Here is a 22,220-nt window from a genome sequence, read left to right as displayed (position 1 = left end):
TGAAGATGAATAGATTGGAAGTTTTTCCTGAAAAAAAAAACTAGCGGTGACAGCTATTATATATTGCTTCTTACAGGATTGAGCATCCCAAGGATCAAGAATCTTATGGCCCATAATCTTGCAAAGAAGATTTCTTCAGTGGAAATCCCTCTAGTTGCCAGAAATCCAATTCGACTTTTGGAAGCATATGCTTTTGCCCGCTAAAAATGCTTTTTTTGCAAATGTCAAACTTTTTTAATAATTAATATATCTTCATTGTCACACCAAAATGCTCCAGATGTAATTCTAAAATGGCTTTTGAAGCTATCTCTTTTCGTAGAGGAAACTTGATCTTTGTACATTGCCTAGGTTGCTAATAGTAATATGTGGAACCCTCTTTTGAGGGTTATTGCTATGCTTGCCAAAAAAGCTAAGAAAAATAATGGATTATGCGATCTTGTCCGTATACATGTGGCAAGCTCAAAGTCAATGGCAACACCGAACTCTTTACTAAAGAGTGCCCCTATCGAGGACTTGCCAGGTCCTTCGATCAGTAGTTTTTTTTTGTCGTGGTTAATGATTGTGGTCTAAGTTGCGTAAACCAGTCTAATTAATGCAGTGACATCCCCACGATGCATAGAGTTGCTTTGTCTTTGGTGAAGGTAGCGTCAGACTAAATTGCCCCATTTTCCAAATGACTTGGAGTCGCGCTAGCGGCTGGTTTGACCTCGAAACCCCAACTAATTAGTGCCATGACTGTGAGCTTGGCGCCGTTCACGCGCATCAAACGGATCAAAACGATTTTTTCTCTATCGGGAAACTCTATACAAAGTCAATGGACAAAGTCAATGGGGCTAACAAAGCATAACCAAAAAGCACTCCACATGTACTACCGATAATGCATGCCAAGTTTTTTTCTTTTGACAGCAACGGACCAGCCCTACTAAAACAAAATACTCCCTCAATTCCCAAATATTTGTCTTTCTACAGATTTCAACAAGTGACTACATACGGAACAAAATGAGTGAATCTACACTCTAAAATATGTCTACATACATCCGTATGTTATAAACCATTTGAAATGTATAGAAAGACAAATACTTGGGAAATGAGGGAGTAGATCATATATATGCATGGCACATGGTACGCTCTTGTCACGATGACGTATGCCAAGCTCAAAGTATGACGTTGCTGTTCACTTACACACATTTCAGATAGAAAATGACATACACATTTCAACTCTAAACTACTCCATCTTTATCTAAATATGAGACGTTTGCTAGTTCAAATTAAACTACAAAAACGTCTTATATTTAGATACAGAGGAAATATTTGTGAGTTGTTCAGTGTTCAAGTTTTGACGGAAACACTTGCTTCAAGAGTAAAGTGTACCATATAAAAGGTACAACATGATCAATATTTGTTCGTGCTTACAAATTGTAAGACGACATGGGATTTTTTACTCAACAAACTCTTGTCCGTATACGTGTGGCAAGATCATAGTCAATGGCAACACCGAAATTGTTACTAGAGGGTGCTCCAATCGACCAAGGGCTTGCGAATGTATTGCAGAGCATGTTGCATAAACCAATCTAATTAATGTAGCTGCATGATTGCATCCACACTTTTCCTTGTCAATGGAAATTAGGCTTTGGTTTAAATGCAACGATGTCTCTCGTTACCTACGTGCATTCTCTGTTGAATTATCCTTATGATAATTACAAAATTACTCATTTCGATGCATTTCAAGAAGAACATAAAATACGCATTTCAGCTCTATAAACTGTGCCTGAAGTGTTCATTGTTCTGATTGTTTACAGAAACACTCGTCCAAGAGTAATCTTGATCATAGAAGGTTCAACAAGCTCAAGACGTACAAAATGACACATCAAAATTTTCTCAAGTGTTTGTCGCCACAAAAAAGAGTCAGTAGCTAGATCAAACTTTTCATGAAGGGGTGCAGTATTGATGACTTGCCAGGTCCTTGGACAAATCATCATTGACAAATTGATTGCAAATGTTGTTAGTATTCACCATTTATGTTTTCTGCGGTAAATATCTCATCAAACAGGACGTGCCATCTATGTCACTATTGATATGAAGATATGTTCATATGCGTACACAAGCCCAACTACTCAAGGTAATGCAGTTGCAGTTGCATTGCATTTTCAAATCTTGATCCGCACTTCCAATGTCAAGATAAGTATGTTGGTCTCATTGCAACTATGCCGCTCCCAACGCCCATCCCCAAATGAATTATGTCACTCAAGTTAATTTGAGTTGCTCCATTGCAAGCATTTGAAAAAGAAAAAAGAAATACATTTTCAGTTACAGTAAATGGACAAGTGTCACACTATTAGAAAAAGACTCACCTAGGAGTATTATCTACCATAGGAGATTCAACAAACTAAAGATGTCTCATAAAAACACTCAAGATTTCCACATTTCGTTAATCTATAGAATCTATCAATCTAAAGTTTGGAAGAAGATTTATTTAAAAATATTTATTATCTAATTTTGTGCATTGTGATACTATATCATACTAGCATGGTACTATATCATATCTCCCACATTACTTTACTAGTTATAGTGCGAAATAATGTTTCTGTTTAGGTGTCTTCGCAAAGCATGACGAAGACCAAATAATATCGCTAATGCATAAGGTTGTCCATAGTTGGAGTAGTATAGCTAGCTAGTATCATGCAAGTCAAGTAGGCAATTTTGATGAGGTACATAGAATTAAATGAAGAAAGAGAGAGATAAGTATCATATCAGGATACTATATCATAATAAATATGAAACCACTTATAGTATCTTGCATGACAATAAATATGGTCATTTCTTTGAACCCGTGTATCTGAAAATATGCTTTAATCCTAGCTTGCTTGTAATATGTCTATTTGCTTTCGAACTCAGTTCCGTACTCATATAAGGACGGATGCTCCTTGCGTCTTCGTTCAAATATAAAAGGAAAGAAATAAGGTCATCTATGATATTATACATTGCGAATTTGGTAACATACATTAATATCATATAATTCTATGGCACCTACACAAAACTTCCTACTTTGCATGCATAATACTACCTCCGTCCTGGTTTATTAGTACTTTTTAGAGTTCGTATCAAACTTTGACATTTGATTTCATTATCAATAAATAAGGTAAATACCCTAAAAATAGTATAATTGAAAACCTCTTTCAAATAAGAGTGACAATATAAGTTATGTGACATGCAATTTATAATTTGTTAGTCAAATCTACAGACAAAGTTGGACACAAAATACGAAGGGGATCAATAAACCCCGATGAAAGTAGTATCATACACTAATATTATATAAAATGGTACTAACTTAAGATACTATAGGAAACGTAACACTTAGGCTCCGTTCGGAGTCCCTCCGCTCCGTAACTCCGCCGCGGAGTGGAGCGGCATACAGTACAAATACGGAGAGCGGAAAATAGGCTGCTCGCACGCTCCGCTTCCTGGTGACGGAGCAGTGGATTGCCAAACACAGCCTTAGTGTATACACGATGCATAGAGTTGCTTTTTCTTGGTGCACATAGCATAGACACTGTTTAAACTGCCCCATCTTGCAAACGACTCACAGCCGCTAGCGCGTCTGGTTTGACCTCGAAATACTAACTAATTAAAGCCATGCATGTGAGCTTGGTGCCGTTTACATGCATTAAATGGATCAAGATAAGTTTCTCTCTCTCGAGAAATATGCCCAAAGTCAATAGGGTGAGATCCGGAGGACCTGTGAAGTCCCTCGGTCATCCTTAACAAAGCAAATTTTTTGACAACATCGAACCAGCCTTACCAAATCAGAATAGATCATATATATGCATGGTACATGCATATGCCCTTGTCACGATGATGTGTGGCAAGATCAAAGTATGACGTTGTTGTTCACTTACATGCATTTCAACTCTAAATTAAACTATTTGCAAATTGTTCAGTGTTAATGTTTTGAGAGAAGGACTTTCTTCAAGAGTAAAGTTTACCATATAAAATGTTCAACATGGATTCTTGAAAAAAATGTTCAACATGATCAATACTTTTTGGTGATTACTAAAAAATGTAAGACAAAATGATGCAGAAATTTTTACTCAACAAACTCTTGTCCGTATATGTGTGGCAAGATCATAGTCAATGGCGACAACAGACTCGTTACTAAAGGGTGCTCCTACCGATCGAGGCCTTGTGAGTGTATTGTGGCGCAATCTGCATAAACCAATCCAATTAATGAAGTTGCATGATTGCATCCACACTTTTCCTTGTCAACACAAATTAGTGTTTGGCCTCAATGCAACAATGCCTCTCGATACTTACCTGCATCTCAGCTGAATTATCATGATGATAATTTTAAAATTATTCATTTTAATGCATTTCAAGAAGAAAATAAAATACACAATTCAGCTCTATAAACTATGTTTGAAGTGTCCATTGTTCATATTTTTTACAGAAACACTCGTCCAAGAGTAATCTTGATCATAGAAGGTTCAACGAGCTCAAGACGTACAACTATAGACAATAGCTAGATCAATCTCTTCAGCAAATGGTGCAGTATTGATGACTTCCCAAGTCCTTGGACTACTCATCATTTATAGATCAATCGCAAATGTTGTTAATATACACCATCTTTGTTTTTTGTGGTAAATATCTCATCAAATAGGATGTGCCATCACCGTCACTATTGAGATGAAGATATGTTCATATGCGTACACAAGCCCAACTACTCAAGGTAATGCAATTGCATTGCATTTTCAAATGACTTTACACTTAGGCTTGACCTTCATACTAACCCAAATTAATTGAGGCATCTTGATCCGCACTTCCGATGTCAAGATAAGTATGGCTTTGGTCTCATTGCAACTATGCCACTCCCAACGTCCATCCCCTAATGAAGTATGTCATTCAAGTTAATTTGATTTGCCCCATTGCAAGCATTTCAAATAGAAAAGGAAATACATTTTCTGTTACAGTAAATTGACAAGTGTCACACTATTAGAAAAAGACTCACTAAGGAGTATTATCTACCATAGGAGATTCAACAAACTCAAGATGTCTCATAAAAACACTCAAGATTTCCACATTTCGTTAATCTATATAATCTATCAATCTAAAGTTTGGAAGAAGATTTATTTAACAATATTTATTATCTAATTTTGTGCACTGTGATACTATATCATACTAGCATGGTACTGTTGAGGATCGTTGCAGAAATTTAAAATTTTCTACGCATCACCAAAATCAATCTATGGAGTCATCTAGCAATGAGAGAGAGAGAGAGGAGTGCATCTACATACCCTTGTAGATCACGAGCGGAAGCGATCAAGAGAACGGGGTTGATGGAGTCGTACTCGTCGTGATCCAAATCACCAATGATCCTAGCGCCAAACGGACGGCACCTCCGCGTTCAACCCACGTACGGAGCGGAGACGTCTCCTCCTTCTTGATCCAGCAAGGGGGAAGGAGAAGTTGATGGAGATCCAGCAGCACGACGGCGTGGTGGTGGATGCAGTGGGATTCCAGCAGGGCGTCGCCAAGCGCTACTGGAGGAGGAAGAGGTGTCACGGGAGGGAGAGGGAGGCGCCAGGGCTTAGGGTGCGGCTGCCCTCCCTCCCCTCCACTATATATAGGGGCTAGGGGGGGCGCATGCCCCCCTTGGAGATCCCATCTAGGGGGGGGGGCTCGGGGGGCAACGGCCCCCTTATAGGGTTTCCAACCAGGGGGCGCATGCCCCCTCGGGGGCAACGGCCCCCTAGGGTTTCCAACCCTAGGCGCCTTGGGCCCTTGGGTGGGGAGCACCAGCCCACCAGGGGCTGGTTCCCACGCCACTTCAGCCCATGGGGCCCTCCGGGATAGGTGGCCCCACCCGGTGGACCCCCGGGACCCTTCCGGTGGTCCCAGTACAATACCGGTGACCCCCGAAACTCTTCCGGTGGCCGAAACTGGACTTCCTATATATAAATCTTTACCTCCAGACCATTCCGGAACTCCTCGTGACGTCCGAGATCTCATCCGGGACTCCGAACAACTTTTGGTTAACCGCATACTAATATCTCTACAACTCTAGCGTCACCGAACCTTAAGTGTGTACACCCTACGGGTTCAGGAATCATGCAGACATGACCGAGACACCTCTCTAGCCAATAACCAACAGCGGGATCTGGATACCCATGTTGGCTCCCACACGTTCCACGATGATCTCATTGGATGAATCACGATGTCGAGGATTCAAGCAATCCCGTACACAATTCCCTTTGCCAATCGGTACGTTACTTGCCCGAGATTCGATCGTCGGTATCCCAATACCTCGTTCAATCTCGTTACCGGCAAGTCACTTTACTTGTTCCGTAATGCATGATCCCGTGACTAACGACTTAGTCACATTGAGCTCATTATGATGATGCATTACTGAGTGGGCCCAGATATACCTCTCCATCATACGGAGTGACAAATCCCAGTCTCGATCCGTGCCAACCCAACAGACACTTTCGGAGATACCTGTAGTGCACCTTTATAGCCACCCAGTTACGTTGTGACGTTTGGTACACCCAAAGCATTCCTACGGTATCCGGGAGTTGCACGATCTCATGGTCTAAGGAAAAGATACTTGACATTGGAAAAGCTCTAGCAAACGAAACTACACGATCTTTTATGCTATGCTTAAGTTGGGTCTTGTCCATCACATCATTCTCCTAATGATGTGATCCCGTTATCAATGACATCCAATGTCCATAGTCAGGAAACCATGACTATCTGTTGATCAACGAGCTAGTCAACTAGAGGCTTACTAGGGACAGGTTGTGGTCTATGTATTCACACATGTATTACGATTTCCGGACAATACAATTATAGCATGAATAATAGACAATTACCATGAACAAAGAAAGATAATAATAACCATTTATTATTGCCTCTAGGGCATATTTCCAACAGTCTCCCACTTGCACTAGAGTCAATAATCTAGTTCACATCACCATGTGATTAACACTCACTGGTCACATCACCATGTGACCAACATCTAAAGAGTTTACTAGAGTCAACGATCTAGTTCACATCACTATGTGATTATCACTCAATGTGTTCTGGTTTGGTCATCTCATCAAAGCGAATGTTCCAACTCCGAGATGCCTGCACCAGCCCATAGATTGAGCGCTGGAGCTTGCATACCTTGTCAGCATTCTTAGGATCGACAAAACCTTCCGGCTGCATCATATACAATTCTTCCTTAAGGAAGACGTTAAGGAATGCCGTTTTGACGTCCATTTGCCTTATTTCATAATCGTAGAATGCGTCAATTGCTAACATGATTCGGACGGACTTCAGCTTCGCTACGGGTGAGAAGGTCTCATCGTAGTCAACTCCTTGAACTTGTCGATAACCCTTAGCGACAAGTCGAGCTTTATAGATGGTAACATTTCCATCCGCGTCCGTCTTCTTCTTAAAGATCCATTTATTTTCTATCGCTCGCCGATCAACGGGCAAGTCTGTCAAAGTCCATACTTTGTTTTCATACATGGATCCTATCTCGGATTGCATGGCTTCAAGCCATTTGTTGGAATCTGGGCCCGCCATTGTTTCTTCATAGTTCGAAGGTTCACCGTTGTCCAACAACATGATTTCCATGACAGGGTTGCCGTACCACTCTGGTGCGGAACGTGTCCTTGTGGACCTACGAAGTTCAGTGGTAACTTGATCATGATCGTCATCATTAACTTCCTCTCTAGTCGGTGCAGGCACCACAGAAACATTTTCTTGTGCTGCGCTACTTTCTGGTTCGAGAGGGGTCATCTCATCAAGTTCCACTTTCCTCCCACTTACTTCTTTTGAGAGAAACTCTTTCTCCAGAAAGGACCCGTTCTTGGCAACAAAGATCTTGCCTTCGGATCTAAGGTAGAAGGTATACCCAATGGTTTCCTTGGGGTATCCTATGAAGACGCATTTTTCCGACTTGGGTTCGAGCTTTTCAGGTTGAAGTTTCTTGACATAAGCATGGCATCCCCAAACTTTAAGAAACGATAGCTTAGGTTTCTTTCCAAACCATAATTCATACGGTGTCTTCTCAACGGATTTTGACGGAGCCCTATTTAAAGTGAATGTGGCAGTCTCTAAAGCATAACCCCAGAATGATAGCGGTAGATCGGTAAGAGACATCATAGATCGCACCATATCCAATAGAGTGCGATTACGACGTTCGGACACACCATTACGCTGAGGTGTTCCAGGCGGCGTGAGTTGTGAAACAATTCCACATTTCCTTAAGTGTGTGCCAAATTCGTGACTCAAATATTCCCCTCCACGATTTGATCGTAAGAACTTTATTTTCCTGTCACGTTGATTCTCAACCTCACTCTGAAATTCCTTGAACTTTTCAAAGGTCTCAGACTTGTGTTTCATTAAGTAGACATACCCATATCTACTCAAGTCATCAGTGAGGGTGAGAACATAACGATAGCCACCACGAGCCTCAACGCTCATTGGACCGCACACATCAGTATGCATGATTTCCAATAGGTTGGTTGCTCGCTTCATTGTTCCGGAGAACGGAGTCTTGGTCATTTTGCCCATGAGGCATGGTTCGCACGTGTCAAATGATTCATAATCAAGAGACTCCAAAAGTCCATCTGCATGGAGTTTCTTCATGCGTTTGACACCAATGTGACCAAGGCGGCAGTGCCACAAGTATGTGGGACTATCATTATCAACCTTACATTTCTTGGCATTCACACTATGAATATGTGTAACATCACGTTCGAGATTCATTAAGAATAAACCATTGACCAGCGGAGCATGACCACAAAACATATCTCTCATATAAATGGAACAACCATTATTCTCGGATTTAAATGAGTAGCCATCTCGCATCAAACAAGATCCAGATAGAATGTTCATGCTCAAAGCTGGCACTAAATAACAATTATTGAGGTTTAAAACTAATCCCGTAGGTAAATGTAGAGGTAGCGTGCCGACGGCGATCACATCGACCTTGGAACCATTCCCGACGCGCATCGTCACCTCGTCCTTCGCCAGTCTCCGCTTATTCCGCAGCTCCTGCTTTGAGTTACAAATATGAGCAACCGCACCGGTATCAAATACCCAGGAGCTACTACGAGCGCTGGTTAGGTACACATCAATAACATGTATATCACATATACCTTTGGTATTGCCGGCCTTCTTATCCGCTAAGTACTTGGGGCAGTTCCGCTTCTAGTGACCGTTTTCCTTGCAACAAAAGCACCCAGTCTCAGGCTTGGGTCCATTCTTTGTCTTCTTCCCGGCAGCTTGCTTACCGGGCGCGGCAACTCCCTTGCCGTCTTTCTTGAAGTTCTTCTTACCCTTGCCTTTCTTGAACTTAGTGGTTTTATTCACCATCAACACTTGATGTTCCTTTTTGATCTCCACCTCCACTGATTTCAGCATTGAATATACCTCAGGAATGGTCTTTTACATCCCCTGCATATTGAAGTTCATCACAAAGCTCTTGTAGCTAGGTGGGAGCGACTGAAGGATTCTGTCAACGACCGCATCATCCGGGAGATTAACTCCCAGCTGAGATAAGCGGTTGTGCAACCCAGACATTTTGAGTATGTGCTCGCTGACAGAACTATTCTCCTCCATCTTACAACTGTAGAACTTGTCGGAGACTTCATATCTCTCGACCCGGGCATGAGCTTGGAAAACCATTTTCAGCTCTTGGAACATCTCATATGCTCCGTGCTGCTCGAAACGCTTTTGGAGCCCCGGTTCTAAGCTATAAAGCATGCCGCACTGAACCAGGGAGTAATCATCAACACGTGTTTGCCAGGCGTTCATAACGTCTTGGTTTGCTGGGACGGGTGCTTCACCTAGCGGTGCTTCAAGGACATATGCTTTCTTGGCAGCTATGAGGATGATCCTCAAGTTCCGGACCCAGTCCGTATAGTTGCTACCATCGTCTTTCAGCTTGGTTTTCTCTAGGAACGCGTTGAAGTTGAGGTTGACATTAGCGTGTGCCATTTGATCTACAAGACATATTGTAAAGATTTTAGACTAAGTTCATGATAATTAAGTTCATCTAATAAAATTATTAATGAACTCCCACTCAGACAGACATCCCTCTAGTCATCTAAGTGATACATGATCCGAGTCAACTAGGCCATGTCCGATCATCACGTGAGACGGACTAGTCATAATCGGTGAACATCTTCATGTTGATCGTATCTGCTAGACGACTCATGTTCGACCTTTCGGTCTCTTGTGTTCCGAGGCCATGTCTGTACATGCTAGGCTCGTCAAGTCAACCTAAGTGTATTGCGTGTGTAAATCTGGCTTACACCCGTTGTATGCGAACGTTAGAACCTATCACACCCGATCATCACATGGTGCTTCGGAACAATGAACCTTCGCAACGGTGCACAGTTAGGGGGAACACTTTCTTGAAATTTTAGCGAGGGATCATCTTATTTATGCTACCGTCGTTCTAAGCAAATAAGATGTAAAACATGATAAACATCACATGCAATCAAATAGTGACATGATATGGCCAATATCATTTTGCTCCTTTTGATCTCCATCTTCGGGGCGCCATGTTCATCATCGTCACCGGCATGACACCATGATCTCCATCATCATGATCTCCATCATCGTGTCTTCATGAAGTTGTCTGGCCAACTATTACTTCTACTACTATGGCTAACGGTTAACAATAAAGTAAAGTAATTACATGACGTTTCAGTTGACACGCAGGTCATAAATAAATTAAGACAACTCCTATGGCTCCTGCCGGTTGTCATACTCATCGACATGCAAGTCATGATTCCTATTACAAGAACATGATCAATCTCATACATCACATATATCATTCATCACATTCTTCTGGCCATATCACATCACATGACACATGCTGCAAAAACAAGTTAGACGTCCTCTAATTGTTGTTGCAAATTTTTACGTGGCTGCTATAGGTTTCTAGCAAGAACGTTTCTTACCTACGCCAAAACCACAACGTGATATGCCAATTTCTATTTACCCTTCATAAGGACCCTTTTCATCGAATCCGATCCGACTAAAGTGGGAGAGACAGACACCCACTAGCCACCTTATGCAACTAGTGCATGTCAGTCGGTTGAACCTGTCTCACGTAAGCGTACGTGTAAGGTCGGTCCGGGCCGCTTCATCACACGATGCCGCCGAATCAAGATAAGACTAGTAACCGCAAGTAAATTGAAAAAATCGACGCCCACAACAACTTGCGTTCTACTCGTGCATAGAAACTACGCATAGACCAAGCTCATGATGCCACTGTTGGGGATCGTTGCAGAAATTTAAAATTTTCTACGCATCACCAAGATCAATCTATGGAGTCATCTAGCAACGAGAGAGAGAGGAGTGCATCTACATACCCTTGTAGATCGCGAGCGGAAGCGTTCAAGAGAACGGGGTTGATGGAGTCGTACTCGTCGTGATCCAAATCACCGATGATCCTAGCGCCGAACGGACGGCACCTCCACGTTCAACACACGTACGGAGCGGAGACGTCTCCTCCTTCTTGATCCAGCAAGGGGGAAGGAGAAGTTGATGGAGATCCAGCAGCACGACGGCGTGGTGGTGGATGCAGCGGGATTCCAGCAGGGCTTCGCCAAGCGCTACTTGAGGAGGAAGAGGTGTCACGGGAGGGAGAGGGAGGCGCCAGGGCTTAGGGTGCCGCTGCCCTCCCTCCCCTCCACTATATATAGGGGCTAGGGGGCGCATGCCCCCCTTGGAGATCCCATCTAGAGGTGGGGGGGGGGGCGGCGGCCCCTCGGGGGGCAACGGCCCCCTTAGGGTTTCCAACCGGCCCCCTAGGGTTTCCAACCCTAGGCGCCTTGGGCCCTTGGGTGGGGCGCACCAGCCCACCAGGGGCTGGTTCCCATGCCACTTCAGCCCATGGGGCCCTCCGGGATAGGTGGCCCCACCCGCTGGAGCCCCGGGACCCTTCCGGTGGTCCCGGTACAATACCGGTGACCCCCGAAACTCTCCCGGTGGCCGAAACTGGACCTCCTATATATAAATCTTTACCTCCGGACCATTCCGGAACTCCTCGTGACGTTCGGGATCTCATCCAGGACTCCGAACGACTTTCGGTTAACCGCATACTAATATCTCTACAACTCTAGCGTCACCGAACCTTAAGTGTGTAGACCCTACGGGTTCGGGAATCATGCAGACATGACCAAGACACCTCTCTAGCCAATAACCAACAGCGGGATCTGGATACCCATGTTGGCTCCCACACGTTCCACGATGATCTCATCGGATGAACCACGATGTCGAGGATTCATGCAATCCCGTACACAATTCCCTTTGTCAATCGGTACGTTACTTGCCCGAGATTCGATCGTCGGTATCCCAATACCTCGTTCAATCTCGTTACCGGCAAGTCACTTTACTCGTTCTGTAATGCATGATCCCGTGACTAACGACTTAGTCACATTGAGCTCATTATGATGATGCATTACCGAGTGGGCCCAGAGATACCTCTCCGTCATACGGAGTGACAAATCCCAGTCTCGATCCGTGCCAACCCAACAGACACTTTCGGAGATACCTGTAGTGCACCTTTATAGCCACCCAGTTACGTTGTGACGTTTGGTACACCCAAAGCATTCCTACGGTATCCGAGAGTTGCACGATCTCATGGTCTAAGGAAATGATACTTGACATTCGAAAAGCTTTAGCAAACGAACTACACGATCTAGTGCTATGCTTAGGATTGGGTCTTGTCCATCACATCATTCTCCTAATGATGTGATCCCGTTATCAATGACATCCAATGTCCATGGTCAGGAAACCGTAACCATCTATTGATCAACGAGCTAGTCAACTAGAGGCTCACTAGGGACATGTTATGGTCTATGTGTTCACACATGTATTACGATTTCCGGATAACACAATTATAGCATGAACAATAGACAATTATCATGAACAAGGAAATATAATAATAACCATTTTATTATTGCCTCTAGGGCATATTTCCAACGGGTACTATATGATATGTCCCACATTACTTTTTTAGTTATAGGGCGAAATCATGTTTCCGTTTAGGTGTCTTAGCAATGCATGACGAACACCAATAATATCGCTAATGCATAAGGCTGTCCATAGTGGGAGTAGTATAGCTAGCTAGTATCATGCATGTCAAGTAGGCAATTTTGATGAGGTACATAGAATTAAATGAAGAAAGAGAGAGATAAGTATCATATAAGGATACTGTATCATAATAAATATTAAACCGCTTATTGTATCTTGCATGACATTAAATAAGGTCATTTGGTTGAACCCATGTATCTGAAAATATGCTTTAATCCAAGCTTGCTTGTAATATGTCTATTTACTTTCATACTCAGTTCCGTACTCATATAAGGCTAGATGCTCCTCGCGTCTTCGTTCAAATATAAAAGGAAGGAAATAAGGTCATCTATGATATTATACAATGCGAATTTAGTAACATACATTAATATCATATAATTCTATGGCACCTACACAAAACTTCCACTTTCATGCATAATACAACCACCGTCCTGGTTTATTAGTACTTTTTAGAGTTCGGATCAAACTTTGACATTTGATTTCATTATCAATAAATAAATTAAATACCCTAAAAATAGTATCATAGAAAACCACATTCAAATATGAGTGACAATATAAGTTATGTGACATGCAACTTATAATTTGTTAGTCAAATCTACAGTCAAAGTTGGACATAGAATACGAAGGGGATCAATAAACCCCGACGGAAGTAGTATCATACACTAATATTATATGAAATGGTACTAACTTAAGATACTACCACTAGTAGAAAACATGGCTTTCGTTCGGGCCTGGCCAGCCCTTAGTCCCGGTTCCGCACGAACCGGGACCCATGGGGTGCATTAGTCCCGGTTCGTGAGCCCAGGGGGCCGGCCGGGCCACTGGTCCCGGTTCGTCTGGACCTTTTGGTCCCGGTTCAAGGCACGAACCGGGACCAATGCGCCTCGCCCCTGGCCCATGACCATTAGTCCTGGTTTGTGCCACAAACCGGGACTAAAGGGTTGGTCCTCGTTGCGGCCAGAGTTTAGTCCCACCTTGCCAACCGAAGGGCGCTCACACCGGTTTATAAGCCCGTCCCTCTCTGCCTTGTTGAGCTCCTCTCAAAATGAAAATAGATGCCCTTGTACAGGGAATTTGACCTCAATTCAGCATGCGTTTCTCTGAAATTCATAGAAATTTATTATGAATTTAGGTTGAATTTTCTCTATAAGCGCATCTATGCTCATTTTTTTTATGTTGGGGTTGGCGATCTTTACAGACTTTTTGTGTGTTGAATATGCACCATTCAAAATCAGTCTCAGCTTTGAATGGTGCATTTTGAACACACAAAAAGTCATGAGTTCAAATAAGTTTTAAAAAATGAAATCCCTTTGTAACAGACGAGTTTCCGTATGAAATCCTGATACTTTGAAAGAGATTGTCCATTTTGTACACGAAGTGCATCCAGTTTTTGCCGTAACCCTCTCAACTTTCTTGCACATGCTATGTGGATGAAATGATGATACCATGCCAACTTTCAACCTTTTAAGAGTTCATTTGAAATGCTTTTCAATTTTAGGGTCTTATAGCTCAAAATAATTAGTAAATGCATGAAAAATAACAAATGAAGTCAAAGAGGATTGAAAAATGATGATGTGGCTTTGAATGGTGCATTTTGAACACACAAAAAGTCAGGAGTTCAAATAAGTTTTTAAAAATGAAATCCCTTTGTAACAGACGCGTTTCCGTATGAAATCCTGATACTTTGAAAGAGATTGTCCGTTTTGTACACGAAGTGCATCCAGTTTTTGTCGTAACCCTCTCAACTTTCTTGCACATGCTATATGGATGAAATGATGATACCATGCCAACTTTCAACCTTTTCAGAGTTTATTTGAAATGCTTTTCAATTTTAGGGTCTTATAGCTCAAAATAATTAGTAAATGCATGAAAAATAACAAATGATGTCAGAAAGGATTGAAAAATGATGATGTGGCTTTGAATGGTGCATTTTGAACACACAAAAAGTCAGGAGTTCAAATAAGTTTTAAAAAATGAAACCCCTTTGTAGCAAACGAGTTTCCGTATGAAATCCTGATACTTTGAAAGAGATTGTCCGTTTTGTACACGAAGTGCATCCAGTTTTTGTCGTAACCCTCTCAACTTTCTTGAACATGCTATGTGGATGAAATGATGATACCATGCAAACTTTCAACCTTTTCAGAGTTCATTTGAAATGCTTTTATAAACTCTAATAGCAAAAGGAATCAACTAAAAAGCTTTTATAAACCTCTAGTATTTTCGTAAAGAATTAAAATTTAAACTATTCAAATTTGGAAACTAATGGAGTAACAGAAAGTTTATAATTATTCTGAGCTAAAAGCAAAAAAAATTAAAAATAAAGAAAAAATCAAAAGAAAATAAATAATTCAAAAAACAAAAAAAATACTGGAAAAAATAAAAAAATGCCGCCTAATGGGCCATACGGCCTGCATACGACTAGAAACCCATCTGCACATGGGCCAGGATGCAGACCCGCAGGCCCAATAGGCCCAACATGGCAGTGACAAGGGTAGGCATGTAATGCCTGCATATTAGAGAGGAGCTCAGCACCTGAGCTGCAATGCAGCTTATAAACAGGTCCGGAGCTCTCTCAGCTAGCGAGGTGGGACTAAACTTCCCACCGCACCGCGCCAGCACATTAGTCCCGGTTGGTGGCTCCAACCGGAACCAATGCTCCCCTTTGGTCCCGGTTGGTGGCACCAACCGGAACCAATGCCCACCCTTTAGTCCCGGTTGGTGCCACCAACCGGGACCAAAGCCCTCTGCTTCCCGCCCTTTGGGCTGGTGAAAAGAGGCCTTTGGTCCCGGTTGGTGCCACCAACCGGGACTAAAGGTGGCATTGGTCCCGGTTTATGCGTCGAACCGGGACCAAAGCCTTTGCCATATAAGCCAGCACTTAGGAAATTTTCAGATTTCCATCGCCAGTTTCCCCCCGCCCGACGACGCCGCGAGCTCGATCTACGCCGCCAGGCTGCCCCGCCGCCGTCGCCCGTGCCCCCGAGCCCACGCCGTTGCCCGTCGCCATCGTCCTCCGCCCCCCCCCCCCCCCCCCCGCCGTCGCCGTCGCCCTCCGCCGCGCGCCCCCGAGCCGTGTCGCCCGTACGTCACCGTCGCCGTCGCCCTCCGCCCCCGGCCCGCCGCGGTCGCCGTCGCCCTCCGCCACCGCCGCCCTCCGTCGCCCGATGTGAGCCGCCGCCACGCTACGGCTCTGTTTATTTTTTTCATATAATTTCTATTATTTTTTTGTTCATTGCATTTTTTCATATATATATGTATGTGGTAGCTATATGATGAATGGATGTGGCTATGTATGTATGAATATAATGTTCATATAATTTTTTTGTTTATATACGTTTTTTTCATATATGTATTAATTTTTTATTGAGGTTAATTATTAGTAGATATCGATTTTAGGTTAGTGCTTAGTAGTTGAACTAGTTGATTTAATAAAACTATTTTATTAAATTTTACTATATATAGAAGTAGTTTATTTTTAGTAAGAACTACTTTATTTTATATATTTATAGTAAGTGCTTAGTAGTTGAACTAGTTGATTAATTAATAAAACTATTTTATTAAATTTTACTATATATAGAACTAGTTTATTTTTAGTAAGAACTACTTTATTTTATTTATTTATAGTAAGTGCTTAGTAGTTGAACTAGTCGATTAATTAATAAAACTACTTTATTTTATTTATAGTAAGTGCTTAATTAGTAGTTGAACTAGTTGATTTAACAAAACTAGTTTATTCTACTATAGAAGTAGTTTATTTTTAGCAAGGAAATTAATAGAACTAGTTTGTTTTTTTAGTTAAAGAAATTATTCCCGCATCGACGTCGACGATGCCTATCCCGCATCCTCGTCGTCGACTCGGCGGAGGAGGCCGACTTGATCAGAGGGGCCATGTCCGGGACTGGGCTCCGCCGGGCTGGTTTTGGGAGGTGCTACCTTCCGATGGGCGTAGGTTGGTGAGGAGCCAGCCCGTCGTTGACCCAATCCTTGTTTGGTGGCGGTCGCGTGGGCCAGTGACAGTGCCGAGGCTTCCGGACACCGCGGAGGTGGTACGTCACCGTGTCAGCGAGGAGGACCAGCACGTCCGTCGCTACATGGTTGCGTTGGAGGGCAGGTTCGACAATACCTGGCAGGTTCTCCAGGGATCTCACTGGAGCTATGTTCCTGTGATGGTTCCGTCCCTTTGGGTGTCCACCGCCTGCGCCGATACCCGTCGGGCACTACTGTTCTAGCTGTACTAGCAATGCTATATGTATGATAGTATTCGAGGTGTATTAGTGATAATATTCGACGATGTACGGACGCATGGAGATGATGTAGTTTTGCTTATAATTGAATGCATCCTAATTTGAATCTACTTTATTTTGTGATTTGATTTTGCTTATTGAATGCTCAAAGTGGAAAACTACTCCTACTTTGAATGCTAAAATTGGAGAGCACTATGATTAGTTCATAGCTTATAGGGTTTTTGTTTTCGCAGAAATCTAGGAGCCCCTAGCCCCTCCATCATCCTCGTCGTCGTCCCCGTCACCGCCCCCTCTGACATCGAGGTGAGACCAGCCAAATCCTCTTTTAGAAAGATAATTAAATGATATTTCGGGTTGACTGCAAGTCTATCGAGTCTCCACCATATACGAGAGGACGAAGAATCCCGACTATTGTCGTGGGGGCAGCTTCTCCTTCGTTCCCGTGTGCTAGACAATTTGGTGTAATGCACTCGAGAACGAAAGGAGGAGCTACCATCACTGACGGTCGCAAATGTCAGAGAGGAATCAGTGAGGGAGAGTTCCACCATATATATATATATATATATATGAGAGGACGAAGAATCCCGACTGTTGTCGTGGGGGTCGCTTCTCCTTTGTTCCAGTGTGCTAGACATTTTGGTGTAATGCACTCGGGGACAAATGGAGGAGCGACCATCACCAACGGTCGAATGTATACACCATGTGAGCTGAGAGTTTTCAAGAAAAGACTCGACAAACCGATAGTCAACCCGTGATGAATAATAATGATCTAAATTAAGTTTTCTAGTACATTTATTTAATTGTAGACGTTTAATATTTGAATTCTGAACATAGGAAATGTCGTACTCGGACGACGAAAGTCTCCCGGGCGAGTGCGACTGGTGCCACGACGACCGAGGTCAGTGCGACAGGCCTCACCTGGATGAAGATCGGCGCTTCAGTATTAAGCTGGAGGAGACCTTTGATGTTGAAACGGTACGCAACGACGACAAGTGTTATTTTTTCGTAATTAAGCACGACTTCAACTATTTCAACGTGTACTTTTCATCTTTTACAATTCGGCTAGCTTATCCCATGCCATGCAAGACGCTACGTCTTGGAGAGGATGGGTTTTGAAGACCATGAAAGTATGGAATTAAAGAAAATTCACCTAAGGACCCATCATGATATAGATTTTGAAGTAAATCTGTATAATTCTGAGAGCGTAACCCATTTTGGTTGAAAAAATTGGGAAGCATTTTGCAAGATGTATGGTTTTGATGAGGGTATGCTTATCACCATGGATCTTGGTGATCCTGACATCGAGCAAGACAATATGGACATTTGGGTCCTTGTTGATACGCCTCCAATTCTACCGCTATGTGAGTTTCTCAAACATAGTTATTAGCTAATTTATATTGTTCATTTCAAAATAGTTGACAGCTTATTTTCATTGACAGCTTATTTTGATTGTTCAAACAATGTGCGGAACATGGTAGATAGAACCTACTACACCGATGGCTCTGAGTTAACTTATAAGGAGAAAACTCATCTGGTCGGATTTTGTACTGATCATGAGAATTACAATATCTATTGTAAAACTCCTCCACATTATGGTCAATACGTGCCACTAGTGCACGTGTTGAACTACGGTAACTACTATGGAGATACCCTGGTAAGATTGCTTACTATTACGACATCCGTGTATATTTTGCATACTTCTAAAACTAGTACATCATTGCTAACTATGAAGTTATTACTATGTTTTTCAACAGATAATCCCAGAGGATTGTGTGCCTCATTTGATGTATCAGAATGGTAGGCTTGATGTTTTGAACATACAACCAGGTCATCCTACGAATCTCAACTGTCCATACCGGATTTCTAAAACAAGTGGAGACATGCAAATCAAAGAATGGAAAAAATGTATGGACAGTCGCAAGGAGGTTCTTGGAAGCAAAAGGAAGCGAAGCGCAAGAATTGGAGACAGGATGATCTCCATTCTCCATAATGGAGAGTCAGGGTCTATATTGTTTTATGCTATTTTATCTTAAAGAGGGTATTTCGGTCCTACCTAATACTGATGATCATGTGCTAAGAACAATTAAGTAGGGTTGGTTCGATGACTATGAGGATGATGATCGTATGACTTGTTATTAATAACGAGTAGAAGTTGTATGATGATGATTAGTAGGACTTGTTATTATATATGATGATGCATGATGCGCGCATGAAGAGTTATTATATATCAGCGGGTGAAATGAACATGGATTGGATTGAAGTGAAGGCAACATGCATGTGGTGCATGTCGAAAGTAGTACAATCCAAACTTGATCAAGTTAGGATTAGTATTACTTTCGACATGCACCACATGTTGCCTTCACTTCAATCTAAGCCATGTTTAGGCATAGCAGTACGTAGCGTTGGTAAACCAAGCACGAATATACAAGAGAGGACACTTCTCTCTAATAGCTACCTAATAACAACCTAAATTAACCCCCAAAACCCCTAAATCAGCCCCTTTAAAAAAACAAAAACCTCAGCTCCAACCAGATGCTGCGCGTGGATGCCTATTGGTCCCGGTTGGTGACCAAAGGCCCTCCGTCCTGGGCTGGCCGCAGCGGCCACGTGGAGGACCTTCTGTCCCGGTTCGTGTAAGAACTGGAACTAAAGGCCAAGGGCATTAGTAACGACCTTTTAGTCCCGGTTCACAAACCGGGACAGAAGGCCCTCACGAATCGGGACAATAGGCCCTTTTTCTACTAGTGTATAGGCAACGTAACACTCAGGGTATACATGATGCATAGAGTTGCTTTTTCTTGGTGCACATAGCGTAGACACTGTATAAACTGCCCCATCTTGCAAACTTAGCGGCTGGTTTGACCTCGAAACACCAAATAATTAAAGCCATGCATGTGAGCTTGGTGCCGTTTACATGCATTAAATGAATCAAGATAAGTTTCTCTCTCTCCAGAAATCTTCCCAAAGTCAATAGCGTGAGATCCGTTGGACCTGTGAAGTCCCTCGGTCATCCTTAACAAAGCATATTTTTTGACAGCATCGAACCAGCCTTACTAAATCAAAATAGATCATATATCTACATGGTACATGCATATGCCCTTGTCACGATGACGTGTGGCAAGATCAAAGTATGACGTTGTTGTTCACTTACATGCATTTCAACTCTAAATTAAACTATTTGCAAATTGTTCAGTGTTAATGTTTTGAGAGAAGGACTTTCTTCAAGAGTAAAGTTTACCATATAAAATGTTCAACATGGATTCTCTAAAAAAATGTTCAACATGATCAATACTTGTTGGTGATTACTACAAAATGTAAGACAAAATGATGCAGAAATTTTTACTCAACAAACTCTTGTCCGTATACATGTGGCAAGATCATAGTCAATGGCGACAACAGACCCGGTACTAAAGGGTGCTCCTACCGATCGAGGCCTTGTGAATGTATTGTGGCGCAATCTGCATAAACCAATCCAATTAATGAAGTTGCATCCACACTTTTTCTTGTCAACACAAATTAGGCTTTGGTCTCAATGCAACAATGCCTCTCGATACTTACATGCATCTCAGCTGAATTATCCTCATAGTAATTTTAAAATTATTCATTTTAATGCATTTCAAGAAGAAAATAAAATACACATTTCAGCACTATAAACTATGTCTGAAGTGTTCATTGTTCATATTTTTTACAGAAACACTCGTCCAAGAGTAATCTTGATCGTAGAAGGTTCAACGACCTCAAGACATACAATAATAGTCAATAGCTAGATCAAACTCTTCAGCAAATGGTGCAGTATCGATGACTCCCCAAGTCCTTGGACAAATCATCATTTACAGATCAATTGCAAATGTTGTTAATATACACCATCTTTGTTTTTTGCGGTAAATATCTCATCAAACTGGACGTGCCATCTCCGTCACTATTGAGATGAAGGTATGTTCATATGCGTACACAAGCCCAACTACTCAAGGTAATGCAGTGCATAGCTAGTACCGATGAGCCTTTGATGCCAACGTTGTATTTCCACCGGCGATTTTGTGGAGGAAAAGAATCAAATTGATGGGCATTTTGAATCTTAACAAGAGGAAGCTGTTGATATCAATATAACTGATAAAAATGTAAGTGGCCCTGATCGTACAATTATTCCAACAAGTGCACATGCACAATGTACTAGTATTGATGGACATCATGTTCTGATTTTTTGGTTCTGATTTAAAGATTATAAATTAACTCCGTCATATGGTGTACTATCTGATTTTCTAACATGTCACGGAAGCCCTTTTTATCCTAATGCCTCTGTTGATTATCATCTTATTTATAGGCATATAACGGTCGCTTTGGCTGAAAAAAGCTTTGCAGATATATAATTATTTGAAACAATAAGTAAGAGAGTTTAAATGGTTGGCAACGTTATGGATTGAGAAAAATTATTGGATTAGATTGACATCGACCCCATCATAATCAATCTTCGCGTCGAGGATTGATTTTCTTTTGAGTTACCATGTATAAGTATTTCATATGTATATTGTCTTTGATGCATTTAAGTGTTTATTCATAACATTTCATATATGCATATATCTATTATTATTACTATGTTGTTTATACTAAGGGCCCCCAGTTTTGATTTCGCCCCGGGCCCCCAAAATCTCAGGACCGGCCCTGGATCAAACTTTGATATTTGATTTCATTATCAATAAATAAGTTATATACCCTAAAAATAGTATCATTGAAAACCTCTTTCAAATATGAGTGCAACAATATAAGTTATGTGACATGCAACTTATAATTTGTTAGTCAAATCTACGGTCAAAGTTGAATACAAAATATGAAGGGGATCAAGAAACCCCGATGGAAGTAATATCATACGCTAATATTATATGA

Source organism: Aegilops tauschii, chromosome 1 (assembly GCF_002575655.3).
Source record: "Aegilops tauschii subsp. strangulata cultivar AL8/78 chromosome 1, Aet v6.0, whole genome shotgun sequence".
NCBI classification, from domain to species: Eukaryota; Viridiplantae; Streptophyta; class Magnoliopsida; order Poales; family Poaceae; genus Aegilops; species Aegilops tauschii.
Note: the sequence above shows the minus strand (reverse complement) of the source record.